The 21,744-nt window shown below is 43.3% G+C and overlaps 2 pseudogenes; both read right to left on the reverse strand.

Moving 5' to 3' along the window:
- Positions 1-5,441: 5,441 nt before the first annotated feature.
- On the reverse strand, positions 5,442-7,815 carry LOC4338025 (acid phosphatase 1-like; annotated as a pseudogene).
- Positions 7,816-19,341: 11,526 nt separating this feature from the next.
- LOC4338026 (acid phosphatase 1-like) lies at positions 19,342-21,433 on the reverse strand (annotated as a pseudogene).
- Between the last annotated feature and the right edge of the window lie 311 nt (positions 21,434-21,744).

Consider the following 21,744-nt stretch of genomic DNA (forward strand, 5'->3'; position numbering starts at 1 on the left):
AGCTAAGGCCACCTGATCCCCTCATGTTTCCCATCTGTTCATGCATATCTGGTTTGTTTGGATAGGGTCCATATATCGATCTCGTCGGATCCATCCGTTAAGTTGGAGCGTGCTTCTTCATCTGCCCAAAATAACACAAGGTTCGATTCGATACGAGCAGGCCAGGGCAAACCCCTGCTGTGACAGATCACAGAAACAAAGAAAAACAAGGAATTACTATCAATGGGAACAACGCATGTACTAGATTAATTACTAGATTGGCGAAGAGATAAGCTAGCTTCTTCAGAATAACCGTATTCCCTAGCTTGCACCTTTGCATCAAGGAGATAGCACTATACACTGTTGGCGCTTTTTTAGGCCAACACAAGATCACCTAACGATTTACGGTATAATCAACAGAGTTGCCAAAATCGTTAGATCAAAACTAGCTAGCAAAGCCGATTTCAAGATTAATTCACTTTCACGGAATCAAGCGACTAATTTACAAGCAAATTAGCAAAGAGGATAAATATCGTACTTACGTGACGACGAACGACTAGTTTCCAAGCAAACTAGCAAAGGATAATCTTCTCGCTTTCGTGTAGAAGCACGACCGTTTTTCAGCGCAAAACGGTAAAGATCAACTAAATTCTAGAGTCGCTAGAACTCAGCCATAAAAACAAAATAGAAAAGAACTAAAAAAGTAAAATAGATGGATAGTAGATTGAAATTGAGTTCGGGGTTCTTCTCCTAACCGTACACTCGCATATATATACATGTGACATGGTCAAACACAAAAATAGTAAGGTTCAATCGAAAAGGAAATAAATTGATAAACTAGAAAATTATGTGTAGCCGCACGCGCTAATCACTCCAACTAAACCATCCCCCGCGTACGTCTGCCTCGGTCATGCATGCGGCTTAGCACCAGATCGATCAATCAGATCAGCGTCCATCCTGCAGAACCAAGGAGCAGCCAGCGGCACAGATGCATCAAGTCTCCATCTCAAATCAAGGCAAGTGAAGCACTGCAGCTTCCGATCGACAGCCTACACATATTTTATTTTCTCGTTGTACACTCCATGCACCATGCAATCATCGCCAGAGTGCCAACGTAAATGCAGTAGCCTAGCTCCCTTGAACCAAATAATCATCCACAACGGCTACAAGTGAATTAATCCATCGTCATCTTCATAATAGTATGACCTGCACTCAAATCCAGATTCTAGCTCGAATTATTAAATAACCCTGCTAGCTATCATCCGTAGTAATCTGGCCGATCACATTCATCACATGGCCAAATTACACAATAAACATACACCACTTGCAAGGGGGATTTAATCAAAATATTTTCAAAGAGCCAATAATTCCGCGAGCTAATTAACCAAGTGGCCCAGCACACAGCTGCACCGACGAAGCTGCCTTGGCCAGCACTAGCAGCTGCACGGTGTCGTTAATTGTTGTTCTCGCCGCTGAGTGAGGAGGTCAAACCGTCAAAGGGGTTTGCGGTTGAGGGCTGATACAGTGACGCACAGTACTTTCATCCCTGTAGCTACAGTAAATCATCACTGTAGCGGTACTGTTCCGTGCATTGGAATACTGTGCCCCTCACGTATCTCTGTAGCTACAGTACCTCTCTGCAGTAATGCAGACGATCCGAATCCATCGTCCGAGCTTGCCGCCGACGCCGAGCTGCTCCTGAGCACAACCACCGAGGTTGTCACCCCTTCCAATGATAGAAAAGAATTAGTAGTGAAGGAAGTAGACGGTCACATGACGGCGAAGGGGCGGCTCGCCGGCGCATGCATGGGAGGACAGGGCCTCGCCGGTGGATGGGAGGGATAGAGGAGAGCACCTCGTGTCGAGCTGGAAGAGGATAGAGGTGGAGAAAAGGCTGCTACCGTCGAGCTCGTCCTTGTGAGCCGCCCCACCGAGGTATTGTTCGTGACTTGAGCCACGCCATCCAAAGCAGTTGCCACCGCCAGAGAGGGGAAGAGGGGAAGATGAGAAGAGGGGCTCCTGCCATGGGAGGAGAGGAAGGTGCGGGAGGGAGGGCGAGTGGCGGCGAGCTCACGTGATGTGCATCCGCTGTTACTGCTCCCTATCACTAGCCTGTGTTGCTCACGGCCGCGGACAAACTCCACACTATCCCCATGCGGACTCAAGGGCAGTGTTTGAAATTTCGGTTTGAAATTTTGGTAATTTCAACCCCTGCTGGCCAGCACAAATCTCCCCGAAACTTTTGGTTTTTTCTCAAAAATTTATAAATTTGGTCAAAATTTATTCAAATTCAGTCAAAATATATTAAAAGTTCAAAAAATATTGGCTTAAAAGATACCGAAATTTCAGTGATTTCAGGTCTTTCGACCCCTATTAGCAAAAACCAAGGTTTCAAAATTGTAAACCCTACTTGAGGCCCACGAGCTCCTCCGCGACACCGACCACCTTCACGCCTCATTGTTGAGGTCCACGATCCACCTCCCTCGATCTGTGGGAAGTGGGGACGGTGGTAAGAGACATGACTGAGGAAGAGTGGGTGGCGGGAAGCGAGGATGGGGAAGCACCGGCGCATGGCAATCCCGCGCCGGAGTGGGGTGAGGGATGCTCAACGGTGGCACTTACACCCATTGTCCCCCTGGTCAGCAAGCCCACCGCTAGACTCCTCCCCTTGGAGCAGTTGCTGCTGGATCCAGACAGGGAAAAGGCAGCACCGATGTCCAGGACGAGGAGGTCGCAAGCTCCAGGGGTTGAGGGAGCGATGGCGGCTGGGGGAGACACAGCCGGATGGTGAATGTGAGGAAGGCGGAGGGGGGGGTGTTGCGCGTAGGGATGGGTACGGTAGACGCCAAATAGGAGGTGTGATAGGATTGATGTTGGATTTCGATGTATTTCTATGAGAAAATCGTCATATTTTTAATGTTTAGAGCAATATCCTTAGAAACGGAAATTCCGTTTCTTCCTATTATATTTCACTCATGGTCAAATGTTTTGAAATAAAAAAGCACAACGAGGTATCAGTGATAGGACTTTTTCGCTATTTTTCGAAGTATCAGTAGTCCAACAATCTACGTGCCTCGTATATACACAGGCCAACTGGACATAGTCGCTTAAACGCACCAACACAAGAGCAAGCGCGCACATAGCCACAACAGTGCTTTGACCGGAGCACAACGAAACGGGCTTCGCTAGCTCCACCGCACAAGGAGGGCAACTGCATATGAAAAATACATGTCGCCATCTCTGGAAGCCCAAAAAAAATTTAAAAAGAAGAGGGAAAAAGTGATTGATTCAACTGTTATTATCTGTCGATTTGTTTTACTTTGGTTTACGGTATCTGTAAGTTGAAAACTCATTGGATTTTGGGGACCTCTTTTGATAAACTGTCGATCCCAGTATTTGTTTTCTATTGGTTTTTAGTCTATGCTTTGTTTCTTTGTAAAAGACTCTGTTTCTTCTGTTTTTGGATCTCTCAAAAGCCAGGTAATAGCACTTACCTTTTTTTTTAAAAAAAAATCTTCATACACATTCGATAGTACAAGAGTCACAGGAATTCCACTATAAACTTCCAACTTTTTGTGGAAATTTGATCACGGATTCACTGGTGAAAGATCTAATGCCCCCTGATCATGCAGTGACCCATAGCTCCATAATTGTGTACGACTATTAAATTTTGGATCTGACTTGGTACATATGACAGCTGGACAACATATATCCACAAAATGCACCATCTGCGAGCATGTGAAATGTTTGCATCACTTATTGCCTGATGTGGTGCAATTGCAATGCGTTTTTTTTCTTTAAAAGGTATTTTAAAAGGTAGGTCTCACATCTGACAGGACACTTATAATGAAATCTTGATTAAATAAATCTAATAGAGGATGTTCTCAAAAAAAAAAAATTCTAATAGAGGATTGTAGTGATGTTTCTAAAAATGTACAGCACGTGCTCTCGATCGATCATATGATTGAACGTATGATCTTTTCCATCCTCATACTCCATGCATATGTGCTCTGTCCCAAAAAAAAAATTAACCTAAATTAAGTGAAGATATAAGAGAGTTGTTCAGATTTATTATAATATGATGGATCATATCACCACCTAGGTTAAATTTTTTTTAAAGAATGGAGTATGTTATATATATATATATATATTTAAAGTTAATTATCTCGTTCTTCGTAAGGTCTGGAATATCGGTGTGAATCTCACGGACTTTCTTGCATATATGTGTACACTTCATCATGTGTCGATAAAGTTTTACTATCTTAATATTCATTAATTGGATGACCTTTTCAAGTTAGACTCCACATTTTGTAATATCCGAGTACTTCTTGTATTATTTATATATATGCCCTGGGCCTGCCGGTTTCATTTTAAATTATACGTTCACATTGTATATTGTATGCACGTTCATCCTAGCTTTGGCATTAGTAATAATTAATTAATTATCACATCAGCTAGCTGTATTTTTAGATAATGTACTCATCGAGATCTGCCTTTCATATATATTGTCATGTGCCCGTATAAAAACTCATGGACGACTAATCGTGATCGTCACCCATATTTGCTAGGCTTGATTACACGTACGATAGTAGCATCCCCCACTTAGGGTGGCCAGTATGGAATTGGGCGACGGTAGTCACGAGTCTTCCGTGGCAGCTGGTTTTTCAACAAATTCAAATGAGAAAGATGACTTCAGTTTCAGTGCGACCCTGTTGTTTTGAGAAGATATGTTTGGGGTCATGTCTATCAAGAGACGTACTAAGTCATATATATAGCACTTGCAAAAGAAAGAAAAAAATAGGGCGTAAACTACATCTATTGGGGTCAAACTAAGGTAAATTAATAGGTAAAAGGACGGGTATTTAGAATAAATCGTCTTATGTATATAGGTGAATCATAAACTAAGGATGATATATATTTGGTGTGATATTTTGCAATTTTCCTTAATTATTAGACAAAGGTACGCACGACAAGCTTGCTCAATGGTATATTGCTAGATAGATTTACTGCTCCTACACGTACGTGCTATTATAAATCTCATCAACCTCATAAGGAAAAGTACAGATAGGCACGCGCCGAAAATTATTGTAACTTAGAAGCATTTCAAGACAAAACAAGATGAAACGCATGTGACGTGGAGTCCGGGCCTCCTCGGCCAAGCTTGTTACTTAGCAACCTAGCCGATGTAGTACAGGGGGTCAGGCAACTTGAAGGTGCGGGCGCCCTCCGGCGCACCGAGGATGTCGCTCCACTGGTCACCGATGTTACCGACGATGGTGAAACCGGCATCCTCCAGCTTCTGCCGCTCGCCGGACTTGAATGCAACGACAGACCCTAGGAGTTCGCCGGCGGTGTGCACTGCTGGCTTAAATCGTCTTATGTATATAGGCGAATCATAAACTAAGGATGATATATATTTGGTGTGATATTTTGCAATTTTCCTTAATTATTAGACAAAGGTATGCACGACAAGCTTGCTCAATGGTACATTGCTAGATAGATTTACTGCTCCTACACGTACGTGCTATTATAAATCTCATCAACCTCATAAGGAAAAGTACAGATAGGCACGCGCCAAAAATTATTGTAACTTAGAAGCATTTCAAGACAAAACAAGATGAAACGCATGTGACATGGAGTCCGGGCCTCCTCGGCCAAGCTTGTTACTTAGCAACCTAGCCGATGTAGTACAGGGGGTCAGGCAACTTGAAGGTGCGGGCGCCCTCCGGCGCACCGAGGATGTCGCTCCACTGGTCACCGATGTTACCGACAATGGTGAAACCGGCATCCTCCAGCTTCTGCCGCTCGCCGGACTTGAATGCAACGACAGACCCCAGGAGTTCGCCGGCGGTGTGCACTGCTGGCTTGAGCAACAGCTTCATCCACCCGGAGTATCCCTGCCGGCGAAGGTTTGTGACGGTGATGTTCCTTTCGTCCTCGGTGCGGCTTGTCAAGAACACCGGCTTGACGCCGAGCTGGAGCAGCCGCCGGTACAACCGCCTCGTCTCCGGCAGCGCCAGCCCGCTCCCCTCCACCACGTATTCACGGAAGCATGTGTCGTCGTACAGTGTAGTTCTGCCGGGGGTTAGTAAAAAAATCATTAATGAAACTCTCTTCATTTATTTAAGACTTATAGGAATATGAAATAGAGTTCCAACTTTTGAGGATATTTGAAAATTTTAACAATTAGTGAAAGATCTAACTAACGCCCTCATCATGCAGTGGTCCGTAGATCCATACATAATTGTATAACGATTGAATTTTGGATCTGACTTATTTGACAGCTGGACAATATAAGCACGACAAAATGTACTGTCTGCCAGCCTGTGCATGTTTTTGCATCGCACTCATTACCTGATCTACAGGTGCAATTGATCCCTTTTTTTCCAGTATGAAGGGTAGTTCTAACTTCCGACGTTAGTAATAGATTATTGATTGAAGAATCTAATAAAGGTTTTAGTGATTTGCCTAAAAATAGCCACATGGACAAGTGCAGAGTGTTCTTCTTATCCTCTCAATTACTCCCTCATTTCCTAAATGTTTGACGCCGTTGACTTTTTTAAACATGTTTAACCATTCGTCTTATTCAAAAACTTTTGTGAAATATATAAAACTATATGTATACACAAAAGTATATTTAACAATAAATCAAATGATAGAAAGATAATTAATAATTACTTAAATTTTTTAAATAAGATGAACGGTTAAACATATTTAAAAAAGTCAATGGCGTTAATATTTAGGGATGGAGGGAGTAATCAATATAATGCTTAAAGCTATCTCGTTCTTTGCGAGGTCTTGGACGAATGTCCGGTGGAATCTAGCTAAGCATATATAGATGCGCACATGTCCTCCATGCTATTTTTTACGATTTTGAGAATGTTTTACTGTGTTATATTCATTAATTGGATGATATATGTTTTTCATCTTTAACTTCACATTTTGTAATATCCCAATATTTACTCTATTTAAGAACTAGGCAGGCCGGTCACAATTTAATTATACGTTCACATACTGTATATTTGTATGCACATTAAATAGTTCATCATAATTTTGACACTTAATTAATTATGTCACATCAGCTAGATTTTTAGATAATTTTCCATATATATAGTAGTATACTAGTATTATCTTGCCAGCAAGTTGCCACAGTAGATAAATGTATAACCAAGTCAGCGCGCAGTGTAAGTCCCAACTGAAATGAAGCGTATATACCTGCAGCAATACACGTATAATACAAGATATATATGTATAAGTTATACATAAATAATGACTATACTATACTGCAAGGAAAGTGGTGTGTGTACGTGTACGTATAGTATACGTACCCGAATCCGTGCTTGGCGAAGTAGGGGAGGTTGGAGAGGGAGGTCTCGTCGATGTCGAACACCCAGATCTCCTTGCCGTTGCCGGCGAGCTTGAGGCTGTCCACGTAGGCGATGGCCTCGTCGACGACGACGGTGAGTCGCGGCGGTAGTGGCCGCCGAGCATGTAGTGGCCGACGTAGCCCTCGCAGCTGGCCGGCACCGTCTTCCACCGGATCACGTTGTGCGCCTCCACCGCCAGCCTCCAGCTGTCGCACGCCACGCCGGCGCGCGCCGCCAGCTGGCCGCCGGAGCCCAGCAGCGGCCGCAGCGCGTGGATGAGCGGCGCCACCACGGCCTCGCCGCCGCCGTAGGCCAGTCTCTCCATCGGCAACCGGATGTTCATCTCCCACGCGCTAGCCGCCGCCGTGAGGAAGAGGAGGAGGAGCAGCCTCGCCGCCGTCGCCATTATATTGCTGCTTTGTGAATGTGCTGCTGCTAATTAAGCTAAACAAGCTGCGGGGGGAAGTGTGAGGAGGCCGTGGGATTTTATAGCGGTGAAGATCGAAGAGGATAGCTGGGTAGTTGGTGGGACCCACTTGTCAGCACGTGGAACACGATTGTTTATTCTCTACTTTTATAAAAATTGAAGATACTTTTGCCAGTATTTTGATACGTCATTCGTGTATGAGTCGGTTTTAAGTTCACGCACTTTTGAAAATACGTATCCGTGTTTGAGTTGGTTTTTAAGTTTGTTTGCTTTTGAAAATAAAAAAAGAGTCATATAAGAAATCACATTAAAAAAACTCGTATGCTAGCTTAAAACGAACAGACTTCAAACTGCAGCTCATGATTTTCTAAAAATATATATATCCAAGCGAATACCCATAGTAAATTTCATCTTAACTAAGAAATAAAATAATAATAAGATTAAAATAGCCTTCACCCGTTGAGCGCACGGGTATTTTTGCCAGTTTATTACTAATTTATAAATAGTTTGATGAAGGGAATACACTGTGATGAACTGATCATAGAATTAGGTAGTGTTTACATATAGGACTAAATTTTAGTGCTTGTCATATCATATGTTTGGACACTAATTATAACTACTTATAATAAAACTAATTATATAAATGAGAGCTAATTCGTGAGACAAATTTTTCAAGCCTAATTAATCCATAATTAGCACCTGTTTAATGTGGCATCACATAGGCTAATCATGGATTAATTAGGCTCAATAGATTCGTCTCACGAATTAGTCCAGTGTTATGAAATATGTTTTGTCATTAGTCTATGTTTAGTATTTCTAATTAGTGTCAAATATCTGATGTGACAGGGTAAAATTTATTCTCTGTATCCAAAGAGGGCCTTAGCTAGACGACAAGCAAAAATGTCATCATGCATTCATGCAAGGAAAATCGGAGATGCTCCAATAATTCATGGCTAGTTTAGCTACATATAGCTATTTCCTACTCGGTCACCTATATAGTCATATACGGATCTTATCCGATTTATAATTCTCGTAGTTTTTAACAAGGTTGAGATCAAATGATTAAATCTTTAACTATCAATAATATTTAATATAGTTAGTTTGAAGATATTATTTTAGACCACAATGTATAGATAAGCCTTAAAGAATATTTAATAAACTTGAATATTTACTTATTTATTTTGTATATTATAATTTAAAATCACATTCTAATATTTGTTTTGGAGAGCGTATCATTGTTCGGAACTGGGATGTACTTATATATTTACTAGAAAAAATACCCGCGTTACAACGGGTAAAGGCTATTTCATTCTTCTTATTATTATTATACGGTTTAGTTAATTCGAAATTTACTGTGATAATTCATTTGGATATACACTTTTCAAGAAAATCATATGCTGCAATTAGACTTGAGTCTAGTTATCTCAAGTTGCATACGAGTTTTTTTTAAAGGGATTTCTTATACGATTTCTTTTGTACTTTTCCAAAAGCAAATTAACTTAAAACCCAACTCAAATACGGATACATATTTCTAAAAGCAAACGAATTTAAAAACTGATTCATATACGGGTGACGTACCAAAGTACCGATAAAAATATCTTCAAATTTTATAATAGTGGAGATAGAGATTGCACCATATGGTTGACCTTTTGGCAGTAGTACAGGCCTGAAGAGAACAACGAAACTATCATATTGAATGAAAAATAGAAAAGTATTGTGCAGATGCATGACATGCAAGATGCAACCACTAATTGCAACGGCCGATTTGCATGCATCACGACATTTTTTTAAGAGGTAATTGTGTTGTTACTCTTACTTTTAATTGCAATTGTGATTTCCCTCCTACAGGAATGATTTTCCTGAACGCCAGTCCCGTTTGTTTCTATGCAGGCCGTAAGTGGCGCCGCCTGGAAAAATCGGCGGACAGGCGCCAGGCTGTCGCCTGCATGGGAAGATGCATTATCCCGTGCGGGCGTCTTATGCCAACCTTCACGGGATAATGAGACTATCCCATGCGGTTGGGTTAACACGATCGCATGGGATAATGCATCTTCTTGTGCAGGCGTCTTAATACGACCACACGCGATGATGCGTGCCTATATACAACTCAGCTCGACTGTTGCCCATTTATTCCGGCGTTTTCTCTCTCCTAAACTTACAAAAATTATGGGGATAAGGTTTTCGACCTCAAATCTTTGATTTTCATCCTTATAAAAGGTGTAATGCTCGTTGTCCTCCTTTATTTGCTTCTATTTTTATCAGTTTTTATTAGTGCAATGCGAAGATATTTGCACTTTTATAAATGTAGTGTAGGCACCTTTTCTTTTTTCTTTTTCATTTTTTGTTATTTCTTGTGATTTTTGAGCTAATATTTGTTGTTTGTATTACATGATTTACAAAGTATTTAGTAGTCTGATTTCTTTTTAATTTTCCCTCCATTAATTTAATTTGTTTCTGGATAAAAATAAGAATATTTACATTTTTGGAAATGGACAATTTTGTATTGATGATTAAAAATTTTGTATGATTGTTTAAATTTTCCGTAGAACTTTAATTTATTTTTTTGCTTAGTTACCTCCGTTTATTTCAAATTTTTTCAGCGGAATTCGACGAATATATAATAGGTTTGAAAGTCTAGTAATTCTAATTTAATTTTAAGTTATTAATTTAATATTATTGGAACCACTAGACCATGAATACTAATATAATTTCCATTTTCGGTAGAGTGGCTACCGGCGTTCTTGAAGAAAGCATCCAATTTTGTTGATCTGGCAAAGGCATGTGTTTGAGGGAGAACAGAAGGGAGATTTTTTATCCATGCCTTGATTGCAGGAATGAAAAGATGATGCACGAACCGAATGATATTTTGGGGCACATTGTAGAGCGTGGATTTATGGATGATTACAAGATATGGACTTTTCATGGGGAAGTCATAGGTCGTAATGAAGAGGATGATGATTTTTGCTTTGATGAGGCAGAAAATTTTGTAATTGAAGACATGTCACAAGGAACGATCCCGGAATGTGGTGGCTCTGGTATAGATGATGCAGAATTTTTGATCTGGAGGATATGTTGCGGCACGTTGAATCAGAGGTTCTCACTAGTACGAGACAAGGGTTCAACAATTGGGAAGCGTTGGAAAAAGCATCGAAGGAACCTCTTTACGACGAATCGAAAGGATGTGACAAGGAATATACGGTGTTGCGCTATGTGCTTGAACTTCTCAGGTTGAAGGCCAGACATGGATGGTCGGACACTAGATTCAATGATTTGATGGATCTTCTGAGAGTTATGCTTCCTAAGCCTAACCTCCTGCCGAGGAACACATATCAAGCGAAGAAATTGATATGTCCATTATCTCTAGGTGTTCAAAAGATTCATGCATGTGAAAATCATTGCATACTGTACCACAAGGAATACGCGGATTTAGACTGTTGCCCAACATGTGGGATGAGTCGGTACAAGACTGGGAACTTAGCCTCCGACGAAGAGGTGGTCGACCAGGATGCATCGGTGGATGAAAAGGAAAAGATTCCTAGAATGGTGATGTGGTACCTGCCAGTGAAAGATCGCCTGAAGCGGCTATTTTCAAACCATAACGTACGATGCCGAGTTGATGAGATGGCATCAGGAGGGTCAGAAAATTGATGGTGTGATTTGACACCCCACCGATGCTCAACAGTGGAAAAATTTTGATGCACTAAACCTGGAATTTGCAAAGGACCCGAGAAATGTAAGGTTTGCCTTGAGCATAGACGGAATGAACCCGTTCGGTGATCTAAACAGCAAACACAGCATGTGGCCAATGCTGCTCACCATATATAACTTGCCTACATGGATTTGCTAGAAGCGAAAATACATTTTGTTGTCTATCCTTATACAAGGGCCAAAACAACATGGGATTGACATAGATGTGTTTCTGGAACCATTGATGGAGGACATGGAAGAAATGTGGAAAGAAGGGTTACAAGTGTGGGACGAGTACTGTCGGGAATATTTTACTCCGCGTGCCATCATATTCGTTACCATCAACGACCTGTCGATGAACTTTTCGTTATCAGGTCAACTTAAGGGGAAGTTCGGATGTCTTATATGTATCGACAACACATCGTCCAGGTACCTTGCCTCCTCGAGGAAGACAGTGTACATGCGTCACCGTCGATTCTTGCCATAGAGGCACAACTGGTGTAAGATTTGGTGTAAGATGGCCAGCCTATTTGACAAGTCAATAGAGAACGATCTTCCTCCAGAAGCACGAACTGGTGCACAAGTCTTCGACATGACAAAGAAGATTAAGGTCGTGTTCGGGAAGGTAAAGAAGAAGGCAGTCAAGATGAAGAAAGCAAAGGATAAGGATGATACAGATGCGACGGATCAGGAAAATACATTGCCTTTCAAGAAGCACTCAATATTTTTTAGGTATCTGGATTGCTGGAAAGACCTGGAGGTTCTTCATGCCATTGACGTGATGAATCTTGAGAAGAATGTGTTCGATAGCACCATTGGCACTTTACTAGACATCCCAAGTAAGACAAAAGATGGGCTCAACTCATGTACAGACCTAGTCAATATGGACATAAGGCATGATCTTCACCCAAAAGAGCTGGCCAATGGGAAGATTGATATTCCTCCGGCATGCTACTCACTGACACCAAAAGAGAAAAAAGCTTTCTGTACATGCTTGCGTAGTTTGAAAGTCTCGACTGGTTTCTCATCGAACATTAGAAAACTTGTATCTATGAAAGATTTGACCATCTCTGGGTACAATGCTCACGACTGTCACAAGATGTTAACTGTCTTCCTACCTATTGCTATAAGAGCGGTCAAGCCAGTTCACACTAAGTTGGTGATAACAAAGTTGTGCTATTTTTTCAATCGAGTATCACATAAGGTTTTTGATCCTGAAGAGTTAGGCCCCCTTCATAAATTCGCAATCGAGACAGCTTGCCAGCTTGAGATGTTTTTCCCTCCATCTTACTTCAATATGATAGAGCATCTGATTGTCCACATCGTCCCTCAGATTATCGAAATTGGTCCCCTATATCTACATCATATGTGGGCGTATGAGAGGTACATGTCAGTTCTGAAATGGTATGTCTGTAACCAAGCTCATCTGGGGGGATCAATGATAGACGGGTACATAACTGAGGAGGTGGTTGAATGCTGTATAGATTATATGAAGGACGCCACACTCATTGGTATGCCCCCTCCTGTACACGAGGGCCGGTTAGCTGGGAAGGGGACCGTAAGCAAGAAATGGTTCTATGATGAGGCCTATAAAGTTGTAGCGGAAGCACATAGCAGCATGCTGCAACAGCGCGCCATCCTCGAGCCGTACATTGAGGAACACATGAACGAGATCAGAGCTTGCAACCCAAGAAGACCGGCATCTTGGGTCTCGAAGGAACAGAAGCACAAATTTCCTGAATGGTTGAAGGAAAAAGATCTACCGTTCGGTGAAACGATCGAGGAAAAAACATTAAATAGGCTGGCAACTGGCCCAAGTAGCCTTGTGACCTCATGGCAAGGGTACGGCATCGGCAGATATACGTTTTACACGATAGGCAAGGTGGACTAAAACTTTTTAGTCCCTGCCACATTGAATGTTTGGACACTAATTAGAAGTATTAAACGTAGACTATTGACAAAACCCATTCCATAACCCTGGACTAATTCGGGAGACGAATCTATTGAGCCTAATTAATCCATGACTAGCCTATGTGATGCTATAGTAAATATGTGAGGCTATGTGACGCTACAGTAAACATGTGACTTCTAGCTATAGCATGCTGGGCCACCTGATCCCCTCATGTTTCCCATATGTTCATGCATATCTGGTTTGTTTGGATAGGGTCCATCGATCTCGTCACATCCATCCTTAAGTTCGAGCGCGTACTTGTTCATACGCCCAATATAACATGGTTTGATATGTGCATGCTAGGGAAACCCCCTGCTGTGAAGGAATTTAAAAAAAAGAAAGAGGAAAACAACCGCATCACACATGGTACACTAGGGTGTTGCAGTTCTCCAAGACAGTTCGGCTACATCCAAACCCATAAGAAAAATTACTAGATATATATGCGAATGTTGGAGTGCAGGCTAGTTAGGTCGCATATAGAATTATCTGGCAGGAACATGATATATCTGGGACTTGACAAGAGGTTGGGATATATGGAGTTAGTCCATAACTGAAGAAAAGTCTCGGGAAACAGTGGGTGAAAATCGTTGAGGACATAAACAGGTTGTTTGGCAATACAGGATATATCTAGGATTTGCGGGTTTGCATGATGGGGATATATGAAATCTGCGTCACTGAAGAGGAAGAGCGAAGGCTGTCATGATAATTCTTCAAGTGATTCAGGCGTACGGTGAATTTTCTTAGGTTATCATGGAGCGCAGTCAAAGGATGCGAAAAGCGTGGATGTTGGATTTATTAGCTCGGTTCATAAGACTACAATGAAGAAATGGTTTCTTCATTAGTCTAGTGAGTTTGATTTATCTATTTGGTGATGACGCGGGTTATAAACCATGGATTAGATTAAATAAAATCAAAGATGGAAGATGAGGTGAACATGGTCTTCAAGGAGTCTATGATAAGAAAGCTAAGGAGGAGTTCAATTTCGCTTGGTAAGACGACTGTGATGATAAGAGAGAAGGTGGAGCACTGTTATAGGTGAAGTCCAGAGGAAGAAGTTGCAGGGATAGCGGAGTCTCTTGATGGCAGTGAGTCTGGTGCAGACTTGTCGGGTGGCTTGTGATGAAGCTACGAAAAGGAAACAACTCAAGTCTAGAAGACAGGTGGGTCGGCATGGTGATTCTACTACTTCTAGGTGGAGTTTGTTAGAATAGACGTCAAATATACTAGTTCTATTTGGTTACAGTTCGACTTGGAATTGTGATATAGGTGTTAGGGGTGGAATTAGAGTCAAACTCTGTAACCCGGCAACTCTCTTAAATAGAGAAGGGGGCACCCACAATGTAACCATGGCGACTACAATGCAGTGTAGACACGTAGGGAGAGGATGGCGGTGAGGCCATGGACTCGTAGCGGCTAGGAGCTATATTGGTTGGGGAGGAGCGCCCATAATCAGAGCCCCGAGGATGTAGGCTTCGGCTGAACCTCGTTAACAAATATTGTGTGTTCTTGTGTCGTCATCTGGCATGTCTTGGGTGATCAATGACTGAAGCGATCAGGAAGGTTAGTCGTCGTTCCGCTATATCGACTAACTTTTATATCAACGAAGATAAGGTAAGGTTCTTCAAAATAGAAATAACCCTTTGCACCTTTGCATCAAGGAGAAAGCACTATACTGTACACCACCTAGGATTTATTCAAAACATTTTTAAAGAGCCAATAATTCCGCGAGTTAACCAAATGGCCCAGCACACAGCCGCACCCACGAAAGCCGCCTTGGCCAGCAGCTCCAGCTGCACTGGGTCGTCGTTGTTGTCGCCGCTGAGGAGTGGGGAGGTCAAAAGGGTTTGCAGTCGCCACACTCGCCGCTGAGCTTGATGGAAACAGGCCGCCGAGTTGCTCCCCAATTCCCGCGCACTACCACTGAGGTTCTCACCCCACCCAATGATAGGAAAGAAGTACATGGTCACACAACGGTGAAGGGTGCGGCTCGCCAGCGGATGGGAGGGATAGAGGAGAGCGCCTCATGTCGAGCTAGAGGAGGATAGCGGTGGAGAAAAGGATGTTGCCTTCAAGCTCGTCCTTGTGAGCCGCCCCATTGAGGTCTGAGGTATTGTTATCGTCTCTAGCCACGCCATCCAAAGCAGTTGCCTCCGCTAGAAAGTGGAAGAGGAGAAGAGGAGACGAAGGTGCTGGAGGGAGGACGAGTGGCGGCGCCAGAGCCCACGCATGGTGCATCCACTGTTCCTGCTCCCCTCCGATGGCCTTGCTCGTCATCACCGACAAACTCCACATTGTCCCCATGCCGACTCGAGGGCCACGAGGTCCTCCGCGACGCTGACGTCCACCTCCACGCCTCCTTGCTGAGGTCTACCGTCCACCTTCCTCGATTTGCAGGAGGCGGGGACGGTGGTAGGAGGCGTGACCGAGGAAGAGTGGGTGGCGGGAGGCGAGGATCTGGGAGCACCGGTGTAGGATAATCCCGCGCCAGCGTGGGGTGAGGGTGGCTCAGCGGTAATGCTTACACCCATCGTCTCCCTTGTCAGCAAGTCCACCGCTAGACTCCTCCCCTTAGAATAGCCATGGCTGGATCAAGAAGGGGAAAAGGCAGCATGGATGCCAGGACGAGGAGGGCGTGAGCTTAAGGGGTTGAGAGAGCAACAATGGCTGGTCAGCTAGGGGAGGCATAGGCGGATGGTGTATGGGAGGAAGGCAGGGAGGTGTTGGGTGTAGGGATGGGTACGGTAGGCGCTAAACAAGAGGTGGGATAGGATTGATGTTGGATTTTGATGTATTTTTATGAGAATGTCCTGATACTTTTAAGATTTAGTGCGATATAATTAGAAACGGAACTTCCGTTTCTTCGCATTATATTTCACTCAAGGTCAAAATGTTTTACCATAAAAAAGCACAACGAGGTATTGGTGATAGGAGGATTTCTTCGCAATTTTCTAGAGTATCAGTAGTCTTTATGTAAAAATATGAACATCTACTTGCCCCTTATATACGGGCAAACCGGGCATGGTCGCTTAAATGCATTAACACGAGAGCAAGCGCGCACACAACCACAATAGCGCTTTGACCAGAGCACTGCGAATCGCCCGTTTCGCTCTGCCATACAAGGAGGCAACTGCATATGAAAATAATACATGCCGCTGTAAAAGAAAAGAGAAAAAGGGATAGATTCAGCTGTAATTATCTGACGATTTGTTTTGCTTTGGCTTAGGGTATCTATAAGTTGCTAACTCATATGAATTTTGGGGACCTCTTTTGATAATTAAGTTGTCGATCCTAGTATTGGAATTCCCCCAGTATTTGTTTTGGAAAAAGTATTTTGACTCCCTCAACTATCGCCTGAGTATGATTCATCTCCTCCAACCACAAAACCGGGTATCGACTCCTCCAACTATCAAAACCGGTGCAAACAATGTCCCTAGGTGGTTTTAGAGGTGGTTTTGGCTGACGTGACGCCTACGTGGCGGTCTTGACCGAGTCTTTGTCCAACGTGGCACTTACGTGGCGCTAGAATAAAAAAAAAGTAATGTGGGACCCACATGTCATCCTCCCTCTCCTCCCCTTCTTCCTCCCCCTCTCTCTCCCTTATCTCTCTCTTATCCGCGACTGACATGGGGACGATGGCGGCGGGGAGTGACGGCGGCGGTGGCGGTGGCGGTGGGGACGAGGCGGCCGAGATGTAGATGGTGGCCGAGATGCCCATCGAGTCGGCGACGGCGAACACCGTGGTGCTCCCTGTCGCGGAGCCAGATCCTAACTCGAGTGACGATGCCGCTGTCGCGGCCGCTGAGGAGCCGGTCCATGGCGAGGCCGAGGAGGAAGACGAGGATGAGATGGCGAGGTTCCACCACGGCCGCCGCTCCCACCACCACCATCGCCACCATCATCAACAGGACGAGCACGAGGAGGACGACCACGAGTAGGCCAACGAGGCTTCGCCCGCCATGGAGCGGTTCAGCTCCCGACTGCCGCTACCGCCGCTCCCCACCGCCACAGCCGCCACCGCTCCCCGCCGCCATCGTCCCCACCGCCACCGCTCCCCACCGCCGCCGCCGCCACTCTGGTGAAGAGAAAGGCCAGGGGGAGAGAGTGGGATAAGGGAGAAAGAAGGGGAGGAAGAAGGAAAGGAGAGGGAGGATGACATGTGGGTCCCATATGTTAGTGGGTCCCACAATACTTTTTTTTTTGTGTGAATGACATATGGGTTCTACATATTTTTTTTATTCTAATGCCATGCAAGTCCACGTATAGGACAAAGACTCAGTCAAAACCGCCACGTAGGCGCCACATCAGTCAAAACCACCTAGGGATATTGTTTGCACCAGTTTTAATAGTTAAAGGAGTCGATATACCCGGTTTTATGGTTGGAGGATATGAATCATACTTGAGCGATAGTTCAGGGAGTCAAAGTATACTTTTTCCATTTGTTTTCTATCGGTTGTTAGTATATGCTCTGTTTCTTTGTAAAAGACTCTGTTTCTTCTGTTTTTTTTTCTCAAGACCACGATTATTAAATTTTGGATATGACTTGCTACATATGACAGCTGGACAACATCTAGCCTACAAAATGTACCATCTGCGAGCATGTGAAATGTTTGCATCACTTATTGCCTGATGTGGTGCAATGCGTTTTTTCTTTAAAAGGTATTTTAAAAGGTAGGTCTGACATCTGACAGGCCACTTATAATTAAATCTTGATTATTACTCCCTCCGTCCCATTTTAAGTGCAATCATAAGTTTCTGTGTCTAACTTTAATCGTCCATCTTATTTAATTTTTTTTTATAATTAGCATTTTTATTGTTATGGGATGATAAAACATAAATAGTACTTCGTGCTTGACTTATGTTTTTAAATTTTTTTTAATAAGACGAACGATCCAAATTAGACACGGAACATTATGACTGCACTTAAAATGGGACGGAGGGAGCAGTGATCTTTCTAAAAATGTACTGCACGTGCTCTCGATCGATAATATGAATGAACCTATGATCTTTTCCTTCCTCATACACCATGCATTTGTGATCCCCCTCAAAAAAAAAAACTTAACCTAAATTAAGTGAAGATATGAGAGATTAGTTCACATTTATTGTAATAGGATGGATCATATTACCATCTAGGTTATTTTTTTTTAAGAATGGAGTATGTTTTATCAATATATTTAAAGTTAATTATCTCGTTCTTCGTGAGGTCCTGGAATTATCTCGTTCTTAATAATATTCATTAATTGGACGACCTTTTCAAGTTAGACTCCACATTTTGCAATATCAGAGTACTTCTTGTATTATTTCTATATATGCACTGGGCCTGCCGGTTTCATTTTAATTATACGTTCACATATATTGTATATTGTATGCACGTTCATCCTAGCTAGCTTTGGCAATAATTAATTAATTATCACATCAGCTGTATTTTTAGATAATGTATACTCCTCGATCTGCCCGTTCCCTTTCATATATATTATCATGTGCCCGTATAAATACTCATAGACGATGAACCATGATCGTCACCCATATTTGCTAGGCTTATTACACGATCGTAGCATCCCCACTTAGGGTGGCCAGTATGCCATTGGGCGACGGTAGTCACGAGTACTCTTCCGTGGCAGCTGGTTTTTCGACAAATTCAAAATGAGAAAGATGAGTTCAATGCGACTGTTGTTTTGAAAAGAATGTTTGGGGTCATGTCTATCAAGAGATGTGCTAAGTCATATAACACTTGCAAAAGAAAGAAAAAAAAATAGGGCGTGAACTACATCTAATGGGCCGGGGTCAATCTAAGGTAAATAAGTAGGAAAAAGGACAGGTATTCGGAATAAATCGTTTTATATATATAGGAAAATCTTAAACTAAGGATGATATTTGGTGAGATATCTTGCAATTTTTCTTAATTATTAGACAAAGATACGCACGCGACAAGCTTGCTCAATAGTACATAGCTAGATAGATTTACCGCTCTTACACGTACATGCTATTACAAATCTCATCAATCTCACAAGGAAAAGTACAGATAGACGCGCGTCGAAAATTATTGTAACTTAGAAGCATTTCAAGACAAAACAAAGATGAAACGCACGTGACACGGAGTCTGGGCCTCATTGGACTTGTTACTCAGCAACCTAGCCGATGTAGTACATGGGGTCCGGCAGCTTGAAGGTGCGGGCGCCCTCCGGTGTACCGAGGATGTCACTCCATTGGTCACCAATGTTACCGAGGATGGTGAAACCGGCATCCTCCAGCTTTTGCCGCTCGCCGGACTTGTATGCAACGGCGGACCCCTGGAGCTCGCCGGCGGCGTGCACTGCTGGCTTGAGCAACAACTCCATCCACCCGGAGTATCCCTGCCGGCGGAGGTTTGTGACGGTGATGTTCCTTTGGTCCTCGGTGCGGCCCGTCAGGAACACCGGCTTGACGCCGAGCTGGAGCAGCCGCCGGTACAACCGCCTCGTCTCCGGCAGCGCCGGCGCGCTCCCTTCCGCCACGTATTCGCGGAAGCTCGTATCATTGTACAGTGTAGCTCTGCCGGGTGTTAGTAAAAAATCATTAATGAAACTCTTCATTAATTTAGAACTTACAGGAATTCAAAATAAAGTTCCAACTTTTGTGCATATTTGAAAAAATTAACAATTAGTGAAAGATCTAACTAACGCCCTCATCATGCAGTGGTCCATAAATCCACCCATAATTTGTATAACGATTAAATTTTGGATCTTTTTTTTGAAAGAACGAATTTTGGATCTGACTTATATGACTGCTGGACAATATAAGCCCGACAAAATGTACTGTCTGCCAGCCTGTGCATGTTTGCATCACTCATTACCTGATCTGCTGGTCCAATCTGTTTTTTTAGGGTTCTGACTTCCTACAGGCTAGTAATAAATTATTGATTGAAGAATCTAATAAAGGTTTCAGTGGTTTGCCTAAAAATAGCCACATGGACAAGTGCATAGTGTTCTTTTTATCCTCTTAATCAATATAATGCTTAAAGTTATCTAGTTCTTTGCGAGGTCTTGGAATGTCCGGTGGAATCTTGCTAAGCATATATAGATGCGCATCTCCTTGCTATTTTTTACTATTTTGAGAATGTTTTACTGTGTTATATTCATTAATTGGATGATATATACTTTTCATCTTTGACTTCACATTTTGTAATACCCCAGTATTTCCTATATTAATTTGTGAACTAGGCAGGCCGGTCTCAATTTAATAATACGTTCACATACTGTATATTTGTATGCACATTAAATAGTTCATCATAATTTTGACACTTAATTAATTATGTCACATCAGCTAGATTTTTAGATATTTTTTTCATATATAGTAGTATTATCTTGCCAGCAAGTTGCCAGTAGATAAATGTATAACCAAGTCAGCGCGCGGTGTAAGTCCCAACTGAAATGAGGCGTATATACCTGCAGCAATACACGTATAATACAAGATATATATGTATAGGTAATACTGCAAGGAAAGTGGTGTGTACGTGTACGTGTACGTATAGTATACGTACCCGAATCCGTGCTTGGCGTAGTAGGGGAGGTTGGAGAGGGAGGTCTCGTCGATGTCGAACACCCAGATCTCCTTGCCGTTGCCGGAGAGCTGGAGGCTCTCGGCGTAGGCGATGGCCTCGTCGATGACGACGGCGGAGTCACGGCGGTAGTGGCCACCCGAGCATGTAGTGGCCGACGTAGCCCTCGCACCTGGCCGGCACCGTCTTCCACCCGATCACGTTGTGTGCCTCCACGCCTAGCCTCCAGCTGTCGCACGCCACGCCGGCGCGCGCCGCCAGCTGCCCGCCGGAGCCCAGCAGCGGCCGCAGCGCGTGGATGATCGGCGCCACCACGGCCTCGCCGCCGTTCAGCATCTCCGTCGGCAACCGGATGTTCATCTCCCACGCGCTGGCTGCCGCCGTGAGGAAGAGGAGGAGGAGCAGCCTCGCCGCCGTCGCCATTATATTGCTGCTTTGTGCTACTGCTAATTAAGCTAAACAAGCTGCGGGGGGAAGTGTGAGGAGGCCATGGGGTTTTATAGCGGTGAAGAAGAGGATAACTGGGTGGTTGGTGCGACCTACTTGTCAGCACGTGGATCACGATTGTTTAATTTAATAATTTATTATAAATAGTTTGATGAAGGGAATACACTGGTGATGATAGAATTAGGGGCTGTTTAGATTCAGGGGTGTAAAGTTTTGACGTGTCACATCGGTTATTACATAGGGTGTCGCATGGAGTGTTCGGGCATTTATAAGAAAACTAATTACAGAATCCGTTGGTAAACCGCGAGACGAATTTATTAAGCCTAATTAATATTTGCTGTAGCACGACATT

The sequence above is a fragment of the Oryza sativa genome, chromosome 5 (genome assembly GCF_034140825.1).
Source record: "Oryza sativa Japonica Group chromosome 5, ASM3414082v1".
NCBI lineage: Eukaryota > Viridiplantae > Streptophyta > Magnoliopsida > Poales > Poaceae > Oryza > Oryza sativa.